This window comes from Rhinoderma darwinii, chromosome 12, assembly GCF_050947455.1.
Source record: "Rhinoderma darwinii isolate aRhiDar2 chromosome 12, aRhiDar2.hap1, whole genome shotgun sequence".
NCBI lineage: Eukaryota > Metazoa > Chordata > Amphibia > Anura > Rhinodermatidae > Rhinoderma > Rhinoderma darwinii.
This window is the reverse complement of record NC_134698.1, coordinates 20,218,037-20,233,979: the sequence shown is the minus strand read 5'-3', so window position 1 is coordinate 20,233,979 and position 15,943 is coordinate 20,218,037.

Below are 15,943 nucleotides of genomic sequence, written 5' to 3'. Positions count from 1 at the left end.
TCTGCGTGATCCATGCCCAACTGCCGTCCGGCCGGACGAACATCAGCACGCACACCTCCCCAGTGTACGTAGGAGTGCCCCATGATCCAAATCAAGCAGGGACCTGCACCTAAAACAACACAAAACAACAACGTAACTACTCCATATCCACCTCCAGCACATCTTATCACCACCGCCTCAAAGCAAGTGAGGCCGCACATACAACCTATATCTGTCTGATTCCCACCTACCGATCTTCTTAACCATCGCCGGGGATAAACCCCACCGAGCTGCTTCCGTAGCTGCGCCAATTCTAAAAGAGTGAGAGCTAAAACCTGCTCCACCTCTGCCAGACAACAGGAGACATTTTTTGAACACCTGTGAAAACTGGAATTTTGACAGAGACAGCCCGTCTGCATGAACCAACAAGGATGCTGGGCCCTCAGGCCTCACCGCAACAAACTCCCGAAAACAGCGGACCGGGCACACCCGCGACCCTGGTAACTCATACAAACGCACCACAAAACCTCTCCCTTCCTGATCTGTCTTAGATCTACGGAGCAAACAAGAAAGGCAGGAGCCATCCAAATCCACATCCGCGTACAATAAACCCCCTGCCACAATCTTACTGGCCGACACCAACTCCGATATCCGGAACGCCCCAAAGAACGCCAAAGAAAAGGCCAGTGTAAATAGCCGCACTTCAAATGCTGAAACACAAACCTCCCTCAACAAATCACAAATCGCTACCAACAGCTCAAATGACACCGGCTTCCTGAGATCCCTAACTGCGGAACCCCTCCGGAAACCCTTCATTGCCTGCCGCACCAGAAAGGACTTAGTCACGTCCTCCTCACCTTTCTTCTTAAACCAAAAAGCCAAGGCCGACAAACTGCGAGCGACCGTTGCTGCAGACGACCCCTCACTGTACGCCTTTCCTATAAAATACAACAAACACGCCTGCCGATCTGCAATACCTGCCTGCGCATTTTCCAACAACGCCTCCCATACCTGCCATACCGCACTGTACCTCTGCCACGTTACCGCACTAACCGACCTTTCCACGAGCGACATCGCCATTGTCACACCACCTTCCACAGATGCTCTGGACACGGCAGGCCATGAGACTCCGCCCCCGGCGCCAGCAGACGAAACCTGTCCCACTGTTGACGAGAAAGGGAATCAGCCACAGAATTCAGCACCCCAGGAATATGCACTGCCACAAAATGCGCATTCAACATCAGACCTCTCAAAACTAAATGTCGCAATAGTCGCACGACTGGCGGAGAATTAGCTGTCTGCGCATTAACAGCCTGAACGACACCCAGATTGTCACATACGAAACGCACTCTCCGGTCCCGCAGACAATCCCCCCACAACTCCGCAGCCACCACAATCGGGAACAATTCCAGCAGAGCCAAGTTACGGACAAAACCACATTCATGCCATGCATCTGGCCAAACTCCTGCACACCACTGCCCCTGGAAATAAGCCCCAAATCCACAAGCACCTGATGCATCAGTATACAGCTCCAAGTCCACACTAGACACCGGCTGATACATGAGCACCGACCGCCCATTATAGGTCTGCAAAAACTCCCCCCACACCAACAAGTCAGCTTTCAACTCCGCCGACAACCTAATGAAATGATGGGGAGAATGAACCCCTGCGGTAGCACTCGCCAATCGCCTGCAAAACACCCGTCCCATGGGCATAATCCTACAAGCAAAATTCAAATGCCCCAACAAGGATTGCAAGTCCCGCAACTGTATCTTCTTCCTGCGCAGCGCACTCGCCACCAACCCTCTCATCTCCAGCAACTTATCAGGCAAGCGACACTCCATGTTATCTGAATCAATCATGATTCCCAAAAACTTAATGACCGTCGTGGGTCCCTCAGTTTTTTCAGGCGCCAGAGGTACCCCAAACCCCTTTGCCACTCGCTCCATAGTGTGTAGCAATCCTGCACACACATAGGTACCCGGCGGACCGATAAACAGGAAATCATCCAGATAATGCAGAGCAGATTGCACCTGCGCCTCCCGACGGACCACCCACTCCAAAAACGTGCTAAACATCTCAAAATAAGCGCATGAAATGGAGCAGCCCATCGGGAGGCAACAATCCACAAAATATTCCTCCTGCCAATAACATCCCAGCAAACAAAAACTATCCGGATGCACCGGCAATAAGCGAAACGCGGCCTCAATGTCAGTTTTCGCTAACAGAGAGCCCTTCCCGTATTTCCGAACCCAAACAACCGCCGCATCAAAGTTAGTGTAACTGACCGCGCACAAGGCCGGATCAATGCCGTCATTCACCGACTCGCCTTCCGGATAAGACAAGTGATGAATAAGGCGGAATTTATTCACCTCCTTTTTTGGAACCAAACCTAACGGGGAAACACGCAAATTCTGAACAGGCGGGCAGGAAAACGGACCCGCCATGCGGCCCAACGCCACCTCCTTCAGCAGCTTATCCATAACCAGATCAGGCCGCGCCAAAGCAGACGACAAATTACGGACTACCCCATCACGTCCAACCGACGTACAAGGAATCCGAAAACCTTCTGAAAATCCTAACCATAACAACTCCGCCACTTTCCTATTTGGATAGCCCCTTAAAAACGGGAGCATCCTTTCCACCCTCACCGGCGTCGCCCCTCTTCTGCTCAGCATCTCCCTGCCTGCCCTTATGCTTCTTGAAGCATCTGGACAAACCATGGGCGCCTCCGCAACCGGAGCACTCGTGCTTATATCTACAGTCTGGGCCAAACTTGCAATGCCCCTCATTATACTGCCAGCAACACCCCTTTCCTGAGGATCCTGACCGACCCGCTGCTGACCCCTGACCGCCGGCCGCATCCCGAAAGGGCTGCTGCCCCTGTTTTGGCGCAGACATCAAACGCATCCACAAACTGATATCTTTGTGGTCCCATCGCAATGACGGGCGCACCGACTTCCGCTGACGAAACTGTTCGTCATACCGCAACCAAGCGTTACCGCCGTATACACGATACGCCTCCCCTACCGAATCCATATAACAGAATAGCGCCGAACAGTTCTCCGGCGCCTTCTCACCCACCACACTAGCCAATATAGCGAAGGCCTGCAGCCAATTCGCAAAAGTCCGAGGAATCAAGCGATACCGCCGCCGCTCCTCCTCCTCCTTCTTACTTTCATCCGGTTTCCACCGGTCCAAATTAAACTTTTCTAACGGCAGCAAAGAAAAAATCTCAACATATTCATCCTTCCAGATCTTTTCCCTAATCTCCACCTTCAAATGTGCCCCCAGCGGGCCCTCAAAACACACATAAACCTCACCTTTAGCCGCGTCAGCCAAACGCACATCCTCCACCACTTTCTTAGCCGCACTCGCCGCCGCGTCAACCGCTTTTTCCACCGCCACTACGGCACCCACAACCGGCGCCACGTCACTAACACCCGCAATCCCTGCAGCAGCCGCACCAGAAATCGCCTCGTTAGCAACTGCACTCCCTGCCGCACTAGCAGACGCCTCACTAGCAGCGCCCCATACCCTCGCTGGCGACTGCTCTACGCCTGGCACAGTTCTCATAAAATACTCCTGCATCCCTCTAAACAACAATTGCATCTGTGACATTGACAACATCCCCCCCACATCCCCCCCACACATCCCCGGCACCACATCCGTGGTAAACTCACCCGTACGTCCCTGAGGTGACCTCCCAGCGGACGCGTCCATCACTCCAGATAATCCAGGCGTCGGTCGTGACGATCCTAGGGAGTGGTGCTCCTGCACCCCATGCTCCCCGTAACTCCGCGCACTTCTGGTCGGTGAAGCTCTAGGCCCAGCGGAACGCGGCCCGTCCACGGTCCTGCCACCCGCTGGTGGCGCGACATATTTGTCCACGATCCTGCCACCCGCTGGTGGCGCGACATATTCAGACTGACAGCCCTGCCGATCCAGTCCTTCTGCAGGGCTGTCAAAAATAAATCTTCTGCTCGTCACTTGTCTCGCAGACCGCTGCCCCCCCTTGTCCGGATGGGGCCCGGCGTCGCTCACCGAAGCTGCCCGGGTCCTTCCGGTCGCTGCCGCCGCCACACGCCTCCCTGCTCCAGCAGGAGGCGATCTCGCTCCCCATCTGGAGGCCGCCCGCCTCTTCCTCCGGATCGGGTCTGATGTCCGGACGTCCTTCTGAAGAGCTCCTCCGGCACCAGGAACATCGGCGCCGGAGAAAGCCGTCACTTCCGGTTCAGCGTGCACTTCCGGTTCAGCGTGTACTTCTGGTTCAGCGTGTACTTCCGGTTCAGCCTCCACTTCCGGTTCCGCCTCCACTTCCGGTCTTGTCGTTGCAGACAGGAGGGAGGAAGATGGCCGCCGCGGCCCCCCCCCCTCCTGTCACCTCCGGTCTTGCCCGCCTGATGGGATTCCTCCCAGACCTCCGCGGCCCGTCGCCAGGGTGCAGCTCCGGACCAGCAGGAGGAGGAGGGTCCCTGGAGGGGCTCCCTCGGCGCCGACCAGACCGAGGTGTTTCTGCTGATGAAGGCCTCTCCTGAGGCCTGGAACGCCTGCTGCTGCGTCCCTCACTCTCCTCTCCAGCCGCTGGAACCGGAGGAAGAGCCCCGGCAATCAGCGCATCCAGCCATCCCACGCCGTGCTGCATCGCTGCATCCCGGATCCTGGCCATCGTGGTCTCCATCGCCGCGTCCATCAGGTAAGTGAAAATATGATATATATATATATATTTTTTTAAATGTAATAACAGGACAAAACTTTCTCCTGTTGTCCAGCGGGAAAGAGGGCTGCCTCTTCCCCGCATGGACTTATATACTTTATTCTCCACCCACCACATATAGATACATTTTGCCCCATGCCCCTTTCACATAACCCTCCAATCCCTATAAATATAGCCTAAAACATAATACCTAGAACATAATAGCCTAGAACTCCCAAACACCTAGTCATGCGCTTCCTTCATTACGGCTGCGCCTACATTACGCTGGGCTTACTTGAAGCTACGGTCCTCGATACAAAAGAATCGGAAGGGGAGCAAGGTGCCAGGACTGGTGAGTGACGATGACCCGTAATAGGAATAATATGAAGGGATATTTAAATAGTTAAAACTGAATAAGGGCCCTTATTAAAGATAGATATTATAAAAAAGCATGATAATACTGGTTTAACTGTAAATCTAGTTTGTGTATAAATAAATAGTTAGCTAAAATGATGCAATTGTATGCCGTGATCAGAAGAACGCTTGCTTTTATGATTGGAGGACACAATGTGATTAAGTTGGGGTATGATCGAATAATACTATACAATAATATAATAGATCCCTGGAATTTTGCCAGTATGATAGAACAATGTAATATAATAGAATATATCCAGACAGTAGATTATATGTTTAGATAGAATGGGTTGGTATTAATATTTGTGAATGAATTCGATTTTGTAAAAATCTTGTCCTATACAAGGACAGGGTGGTTCATATATACAAAGAGGACAACGATATTCCGTAAAAAACGGGTATCTTGGTTTCTAATTATTCCAGAGTATTTTGTATATATTGTTTTTTGACACATGTTTTTTTGTTTGTTCAATTTGAAATTGGTTTCAATTTTTATATATATATATGTTAGATCTTATTTTTAATTTATTCTAATGCGGACTCCGTGAGGTCATTCAAACCTTTCGGATGTAGGGTTTCTAATTTGTAAATCCAAAAATTCTCTCTTTGCTTTAGTCTGGTGAATCTGTCTGGTAGGTCTAATGGTATCTGTTCAATAGGTGTGACCTTGATATTTGAAAAATTACATTTATGCTTGTACATGCAATGGCGGGACACGCTTTGTTTTAAAAAACCTTTAGTGACATTGAACCTGTGTTTGTTTATACGGTTTCTCAGAGTTTGTGTGGTCCGACCTACATACTGGAGATTACAAGTGCATTCAAGCAGGTAAACGATATAAGTGCTCCCGCAATTTAGAAAGTCTTTTATTATGAATTTTTCCCCGGTCGTTGTTGAGAAGTATTCTCTGCATTTATTTGTAATGTTATTGCAGCAAAGACATCTATTTTGGCCACATCGGTAAGAGCCCTTTAAATCTCTCGTTAGGCTCGGGTTAGATGTGTTTATTTTCCGTAGTTTACTAGGGGCTATTATATTTTGGATAGTTTTCGCCCGTCTATATGTGATATTGGGTTTGGCTGGTATTAGTGGTTTTAAAAAGGGGTCATTGGTCAATATATGCCAATGTTTTTGGAGAATGGTAGCGATGGTATTGCTCCCTTTTGTGAATGCAGTAATGAAGTTTGTTTTAACCATTTTTTGACTTGATTTATTCTTGGTATTTGTGTGTTTTATTTGAATGCATTCTTTTTGTGTAAGACTCCTGGCTTTGGACTCTGCACCTTTAATGAGACTCTTGGGGAAGCCTTTCTCCAAAAATCTCTGGTGTAAAATCCTACATTCTTGGTCAAAGGTTACATCATCTGAACAGTTCTTTCTAATTCGTCGGTATTGGCCGAATGGTATGTTTCTAAGCCACGGGGGATAGTGTGCACTTTTAAAATCGAGGTAGCTATTTACATCGACCATTTTAAAATGGGTCCTAGTTGTAAAATGGCCATTATTTTTACCTATTGTTAAGTCTAAAAAATCTATGTTTGTGTCCGAGAAGTTGTGGGTAAAAGTGAGGCCAAAGTTGTTATTATTTAGAGCCCCTATAAAATCACTGGCAGTGTTGGAGTCGCCCTTCCATATAAAAAACAAATCATCGATAAAACGTTCATAAAGCAGAATTTTATCTCTAAAAACATGTTCGCTGAGAATGAGGGCTTCTTCAAAAGCCCCCATATAAAGGTTTGCATACGAGGGGGCAAACCGTGTTCCCATTGCGTATCCCTGTATTTGTTTGTAGAATTTTCCATCGGAGTTAAAAACATTGTGGGTTAGAATAAAATCTACACAATCTATGATAAAATTAAGTTGTAAGTTTGAGTACCGCGAGTCTGTTGTGAGGTAGTCTAAGATGGCTTGTGTACCCTGCGTATGGGGGATGTTAGTGTAAAGTGAGGATACGTCCGCTGTGATAAAACTAATATTAGATATATCACAGGTTGATTGTAATTGAAAAAGATCATTTATGAGTTGAGTGGAATCCTTGGGGAAGGCAGGTAATTTCATAACTAAGGGTTGAAGGTGAATGTCTACAAAGTGAGATAGGTTGCTCGTCAGGGAGCCTATTCCGGAGATTATTGGTCGGCCTGGTGGGTTGAGAAGGGTTTTGTGTATTTTGGGGAGGTGATACATGAATGGGATGCTTGGAAATGGGACATTCAAAAAAGTTTTTTCTTTTTTGCATAGAAGGTTATTAGTAAAAGCAGTTTCTATCAAGGATTTATATTCTATTATAAACTCAGAGATGGGATTATATTTGAGTTCTTCATAATATAGGGTATCTGACAGTAGTCTGTGGGCTTCTTTTAAATAATCGGATCTGTCCTGGAGGACTATACCCCCCCTTTATCTGCGGACCTAATTACGATGTTCTGGTTTTTTTGGAGATTGTTTAAAGCTCTCCGTTGGGCAAAGGACAAATTATCCTTGGGGTTACTATAATGTTGGATAGTTTTAAAATCAGTACTAACCAAATTAGAGAAAGTTTCTATGGCCGGACCCCTATGGTGCAGGGGATAGAACGAGGATTTGGGACGGAGGTCAGTCATAACGGGTGTAATGGTGTCTAATGCAATCAGATTAGGTGTAGTCACTAATGGAGTGATGGCGAAGTGACGTAAGAGGGTCATTTTACGCATAAATTTGTTTAAATCCATGAATAGATCGAATCCATCATGGGATGAGGTGGGACAGAAGGACAGTCCTTTGGATAATAGGCTAGTTTCGTCTATATTGGGGGTGTATGTGGATAGGTTGAAGATTTTAGTCAGGTTAGCTTGTGTTTCTTTTTTAACGATAATGGTGGAATTCTTACCGCGGTGTCTCCCCCCTCTACAGCCTCGGTATCTAAACCTAGTTTTCTCTTTGAGTGGGCCCTTGGTACTAGTGGGAAATACGAAATTAGGGTTTGGGATGGGGTTACGTGCCCCTCCCGGGATTGGCGGAGGGGCGTGATGGGAGGCATCGTGGGAACAAGGGGAAGGTCTAAAAAAGAGGGAAGGGGGAAATCAGATGGACCTGGATAGGAAGGGAAATTGAGGGGGGTTAATATGGGGGAAGATCCAACAAAGTGGGTCGTAAGATCCAGGAGAGAGGGTGAATGGTCCGGGGTCAGGGTGTTAGTGTTAGATTCATTGGATCTGGGGTGATTGAGGGAGAACCCTAAGGGGGTGCTGGGAAGGAGATTATGGAGAATGAGGTGTGCATCCAGATCACAGGATTTGAAAGCGAATTGGGGGATAACTCCCGGAGGGTTTTTATTGGGTGCAGGGATCCGTGGGGGGAGGGGGGTTAGGGGCAAGGGAGTAGTTAGTTTGGGAGAAAATGACCTAATGGGATTGGGTAATTGGTGAATGGAACAGGACAAGGAGGGTGTTGGACCTGAACCCTGGGGGGGAAAAAAGGATTTGTGTCTCGGATGAATCCTGGGTGAGGGTTTGGGTCTAATGGTGGACTTGATGGAATGATTGGGGAGAAATGTTTTCTTGATTGTATTAGTGTGGTTGTTGTTTGGGGGTTGGGTGGAAGTCCAATCCCCAATTTCGCTATTAATATAGTCGTTTCTATCACGTGTAAGTTTGCATAATTTTTTAGCGATAATTGATTTCTCAAATTGTTTGAGGCGATCAAATGTTGATTTCTCAAGTTTTTTGAAGTCTGGGTGAAGGATAAAAGGAACAAATTGGTCGACAAGTCCCTCAATATCAGATGAAAAAGATCGTAGCAATTCAGATCTTTTATAGATTAGACGGTCAATAAACCCTAGGTTGCAATGCTCTAGATATTTGTACCAATTTGAGCTAAAATCAGAATCTGTGGAAAAAGGGGAATCAATTGTTATTCTGAGGCCTCTAGGGGCCATTTTTTCACATATGTATATGTTTAAGAAATGACAGTCGATGCTCTGAAAGGCTTCCAACTGTAGAAATAAGGTAGTCATAATTTTGGTTGATTCCTTATTGAAAGGGTTGTCATAAGTGACCATGGTGTCTTTTTCCCCATCAAACTTGGTCATTTCAGTTAGTAGTGTTTCACGGGATTTTACTCTCTCCACTAAAGATTCCATCATCTTGTGGATATGCGAGTGACAGGCTGGAAAGGATAAATTGTAGGGTAACAGGTATCCGAGATTTCCTATACAGTGCAGTATTGATCCAACAGGGAAGTGAAAGTGAAAGGAGAGTTTGGATGGGCAGCCAATGTCCGAGGCTCCTGAACAGTAGGTGTACTGTGTCCTAACGAGGAGCTCTTCGTATGCCAGGAACGTACACTTCAGAAGGACTTTGTGTGAGACGTCCAGCCGGATTGCTATGTAGATTAGAAAAGAGACACGGCGCTGCAAATGAGAATCTGATACTTATCAGAGGAATTTTGAGTGCGGTGATTCCGCTTACCTCGGGTGTCCACCACCCGAGGTAAGCGGAATCACCGCACTCACCATTCCTCTGATAAGTATCAGATTCTCATTTGCGGCGCCGTGTCTCTTTTCTAATCTAAATAGTTATTCTAGGCTAGATATGTTTCTGGTGGACAGAGCATTACTGTTTATGTCTAAATCTTCTATCATTGAAACTATTACATGGTCTGACCATGCGGCTATCACACTTCACATAGAGGAAAAACATAAGGCTCCAGACACCTATCTCTGGCGATGCAATCCATACCTTCTCTCTCATTCTGCACATAAATCTACGATAGAACGGGATCTCAGAGAATTTTTCAGCTTAAATGCCCCATCTGTTACTAGCTCAGATATTCTATGGAATGCTCATAAAGCATATATTAGAGGAACTTTCATTAAACTTGGGCATAGAGACAGGAGGGAACAGACAAAACAGACGCTGTCCCTTATAGAGAATATCAAACAGCTAGAATGACTAAATAAAACCCAACAAACATCAGATCACGCTGAGAAACGTATGGATCTGAGAAATCAGTTAAGAGCGTGCCTGCTACAAAAATATGACAAGAAGGTTAGGAAAACGAATTCCCACTATTATTCTCAAAACAATAAAGCGGGTAAACTATTGGCCTCCAGACTTAAACGGCAATATACGAAAGCCAGAATCCCATTTCTATTAACAGAAGGAGCAAAGGGAAAAGTGTATGACCCGAGGGAAATTGCTAACAAATTTAAGGCTTACTACTCGTCGCTTTACAATTTGAAGGAGGAGCCTGGATCTTCTCTGGTGACAGAAGACAATATTCAGGAATTTTTACAATCTATTAATCTCCCCACTTTGACCTTAGACCAACTGTCCACCCTTAACTGTCCTATTACTGATGCAGAAATTCTGACTGTAATAAAAAAGCTTCCTTTGGGGAAATCACCCGGCCCTGATGGGTTAACAAATGAATATTATAAAACCTTCCAAAATATCCTTATTAAATATCTTAGACAGACAAACCAAGACGCGAGTCTGACTGGCAGATTCCCCAAAGAGAATCAGTCCGCATTGATAGTTACCCTTCCCAAACCCGGAAAGAGCCCAGACGCTCCCCAAAACTTTCGACCTATTTCGCTGTTAAATACTGATTTGAAGATATATGCTAAAGTGCTAGCGTCTAGATTAGCTCCACTTTTACCGAATCTGATTAGGGAAGATCAGGCTGGATTCATAAAAGGTAGACCATCTACTGATAACACTAGAAGGGTATTAAATATCACTAACTATCTATCCACACGAGAGATACCTGCAATTTTACTTTCGCTCGACGCCGAAAAGGCTTTCGACCGCATCAATTGGATGTATGCCTTTTCCGTGCTGAAGCGGATGGGTTTCTCGGGACATATTCTATCGTCAATTCAAGCTTTATACTCAGACCCGTCGGCCAGGGTATTTACTAACGGCTCTCTGTCAGACGAATTTCCCATTACTAATGGTACCAGGCAGGGGTGCCCTTTATCCCCTCTAATTTTTGTGCTATCTATTGAACCCCTTGCGCAGGTTATACGGGAGGATAGCTTGGTAAAGGGTATACAAATTGGAGATCGTACTCATGTTATATCTTTATATGCGGATGACGTCATACTTACATTGAGTGCCCCTGGCATATCGTTAGGGAGAACTCTCGATATTATCAAGGACTTCGGGAATATCTCAGGGTATAAATTGAACACACAGAAATCACAGATACTACCTTTTCACATCACCTCCGATCCACTCTCCATTTTGAAACATAGATTCCCTTTGGATTGGCAATCAGAGGACATACAGTATTTGGGACTCACGTTAACTGTCTCACATCAAAAACTCTATAAGGCTAATTATCTGCCACTTCTAGAAGCTATCTCTACTGAAGCATGTCGACTTTCAGCATTTGAAGTTTCATTGAAGTTTAATTTATGGGTTAGACGAGGTATTTGCTCATTGACAATAACCTCCTTAGGTCTTTTACGGATTTATCGGCTAAATTTTCGCTACATCGAAGTGAGTTCTATAAATATTTACAAATAAGACATTTTTTGTCCAGTACCAATATTGGTCTAATCAGATATAATTCTCAGATATTTACTATATTTCAAAAAGGCACCAGAGGTCTAAAGCCGATCTATAGCTTGTTACATGACCATACGGTTTTTCAGAAGGCATATCCTTTTAGAGTGTGGGAACGAGAGTTGGGTGCCTCCTTCACTGAGAAGGAATGGACAGGTGCACTGACTTTAAATCATAGATCACTCAGGTGTAGCTCTCATCTCGAGGCGGCTATGAAAATTATGCTGAGATGGTATTTTACACCTGACCGATTACATTCTATGTATCCGAGTTCTCCGTCTACTTGCTGGAGAAATTGTGGGTGCAGAGGGTCTCTATACCATACCCTGTGGAGCTGTCCTATATTGAAGTCATATTGGGAAGATATCTTCCGATTATTATCTGATGTATTAAGATTTACACTTCCTGCTGTACCTCGACTGGCTTTACTGTCTATAGGTATCCAGGATATACCGGCACAATGTAGAATTTTGGTCTGCAAAATCCTGCTCCTTGCTAAATTAGTTATAACCCGACATTGGAAGAGCCCGAAGGCTCCAGTTCTTGAGAAAGTGATCTCACTACTAAATACCACCTACCTGTATGAAAAGCTCATTGCTTATGGTGCAAATACGGTTGATTCCTTTTCTGCTGTATGGAAAGCCTGGACACAGAATGTCAATTTCAAATGCGATGCGGTGTATCCACATTGATCACATTTCTTGTTAATGTTGTTTATGTTATACTATGTTTTGTTTGCTTATAAAAATTATGTCTACACTGATTTATCTGTATAAGATGGTTTTGAAATATCTGTATATGCTGTGACATCGAAATTCTTAATAAAGACAAATTTAAAGAGAAAAAGGGTCTGCATTTTTTCCAGATACGGCGCCACTCTTGTCTAATGGTTTTATCCGGTAATACGTTCTTTTGAATGGGAATAAGCTGTAATACCAGACACAGCCCAGAAACAGCGCCACTTTTGTTCATGGTCTGTATCTGGTATTACCCTTCAGTTCCATTTACTTTAATGGGAACGGGCTGTAATACCATATACCGCTTCTGAACAGGAGTGGCGCTAGGTTATAGTTCTGTGATAAGGAGAAAGATCTCCAAGTTATACAAGTGTATGCTGGATTTTTATGTTTGTAAAGAGTAACACGCTAACATCTATATGTATAGTAGATGGGGATTACGGTTGTAACGGCCGCCGCCGTCGCTCCCACTGCTCCCCGCCGTCATATACTGACCTCTCCACGGCGTCCTCCAGCTCTTGGTGGAGACGACGTTCCTGCCTCACTCTTTTCTAATTGCGGCATCCCTTGCTGCTCTCTCCTTCTGTGTTTCATACACTACCTAGTGCGTGCGCTTGCTGACTCCCCCGATCTTTAGGGCCAGCGCGCACCTACTACTTAACTCTCCCAGGGTATAAAAGGAACCTCCCCCTGTCCACCATTGCTTGAGCAATTTGGATCCTCCCAGCTTGCTAGTGATATCTGATCAATTATTTGTTTTTCCTGTGTCTGACCTCAGCTTTTACCTTGACTCTCCTTGCCTGCTGCCTGCCCTGACCTCTTCCTAGTGACCCGTGACGTACCTCTGCCGCCTGCCCTGACCTTTGGCTTTACCAACCGTGCTCGTCTGCCGACCTATGCTATACCTAACCTGGCATTCGTCTGCTGTTCCTTTACCATAACGACGGCCATCGCTAAGGGAGACTTCTCTGGGAGGTAGTGAATACCTGGAGTTCCCTTAGATTCCGCTATCTGGTTTAGCCCCATGTGACCCTTGATGACACAGTGGGTTCCCACCATCCTCTGTAGGCCCTATGACAGTCTCTCTATCCACAGGCCCCGTTACAACATTCAGTAGATAAATGTTACAGATACATTATGAATTGGTTATTGTACTCCTTTACTGTTACACTAGGCTCTATTGCCATATGCAGGGTCATTTTAACAAATTTGTGGGGCACGTGGCAAAGATTTAAAAGGCAAATCGGCCCACACCCAGAAGATGTTCATACCACCCCTGTTATCCCACAAAACAGCTCTCAAGGGTTTATGCAAGTGTGACCCAAAATAGGCGTTTATGGGAGGGTCTGTGGGTGTTCCTGGGTGGATCGAGGTAGGGCTTAAAATTTCCCTCGAATGGTGATTCAAATTTTAGGAGATCTCCACCCAGGACAACAGCCTCAAAAGCTCCATGTGGTGTGTCAGCCACAAATGTTCCTCAGAGACCGGCATAGACCGCCCACCAGAGTGCCTGTCACTGATCGCCCACCAGAGTGCTTATCACAGATCCACCCAAAGTACTTGTCACAGATCCTTACCCAAGCGGTCCCCTTTATATAAGCGTATACCGGAGACAGTGTATACAGCGGTCAGAAAACATCACATAGCCCCAACATACATATTACATACACTGCCCAGGTGAATAGTGCCATACAGTATATCCCTGTACTGATCTGTGATGTTGCTGGCTGTGTGAGGTGTCCAGGGATTAGGCTACCATGATGATCTATGACTGCGGGGGCAGGGACGGAGGTCACATTGGGGGTAGATACTACATACTCTACACAATTGTGGCTGTACTTTTATTGGGCAGATTCTTCAACTATAACGCTGGCGTGCTCCTCGGTAGTCCTCTATTCGCATTCTCCAGAAACAGCGCCACTCCTGTCCATGGCTGTGTATGGTATTACATTCAAGTGAATAGAGTTGAACCGCAAGACTGTACACAGTCCATGGTCAAGAGTGGCGATAACCCGTTTAAAGCATTTTTTTAATCAATATATACGGCTGTCTTTCCTCCTTTACAAATTGTGACCCCCTCAGCTCAATTGTGACTTGGAAACATATCACTTTTATTGGTAGGAATATTTATTATGTTTTCATTCTTACAGTTTGTTCATATACATAACAGATTAATTCACTGGTGTGGCACTTTAATAATATAGTCTATTGTAATATTCGCTTCTCTGCACTGGCAGTAAGCCCAAGACCCAGCCCAAGTCCTACCAGTCATATTGTGCCCTCTAGTGCTTCAAAGGGGGTCTACATTTAAAAAAAAAAAAACTGAGCTTTAGGCCTTATTCAGACATACATGAGGAAACTCGGATGTGAAAAACTGCAGTTTTTCACATCTGAGTTGCCCCGTGTGGGTCCCGTTTTCACGGATCCCCGTAGCCTTTGATTCTATGGAGGTATCCGTGAAAACGGAAGAAAATAGGACATGTTCTATTTTTCAATGGACCCTTCACACGGTCTGCTGAAACAACGGACGTGTGAACGGCCCCATTGAAAAACATGAGTCCGTGTGACAGCGGTTGTTTTAACGGCTGTCACATGGCGTATTCTACGTTCGTCTGAAAAAAGGTCAATTTTACGGGGAAACAAAGGATCAGGCATGTAGAAATCCTACATGCTTGATCTTCTTTCTACCGACATCTGCAGGTAGGGAACTGTTGGGTCCTATATAGAGGAGTTCTTTGGCCGATCCCACCAAAAAGACCAACTTGTCTGGTTAAGAAAACCCAATTTATAATACCATGAGTCAATAGAAGGGAATCCCACGAACAGCACCCTCATTTATCAGCCAGAGTGAAGAGCGGCAACAAAAAGCCTCTCTCCCTCTGAAGGACCGGGCAGCCCATTTATTTCCAACATTCATTTGGGGTCCCTATCGGCCAGAATAGAGAGCGACTTCAAAGAGTGGCTCTTGTTCTAGAGGACCAAACATGTCCATGCATTACATTGATGGTCCTTTGATTTCACTGGACACCATGGAATGCATAATTTACCCTGCGGTGGCACAGTAAGGACTTCCTGTACATTCCTCTACCTCCGAAGGGCAATGTATGGGCAGTCATGACTCGATTTACATTTTTGTAGTCAAATATTGATTCTTCTTAAAGGGATATTCCAGCTAAAAATATTAATTCCACTGGATAGATGGTAAATGTTAGGCTGGGTTCACACTACCTATTTTCAGACGTAATGGAGGCGTTTTACGCCTCGAACTACGTCTGAAAAAACGGCTCCAATGCGTCGGCAAACATCTGCCCATTACTTTCAATGGGCTTTACGATGTACTGTGCCGACGACCCGTCAATTTACGCGTTGATGTCAAAAGACGGCTCGTAAAATTACAGCCTCGTCAAAAGAAGTGTAGGACACTTCTTGGGACGTTTTTGGAGCAGTTTTCTCATAGACTCCAATGAAAACAGCTCCAAAAACATCCGTAAAAAATGCAGCGAAAAACGCCGCGAAAAATAAGAGTTGCTCAAAAAACGTCTGAAAATCAGGGTCTGTTTTCCCTTGAA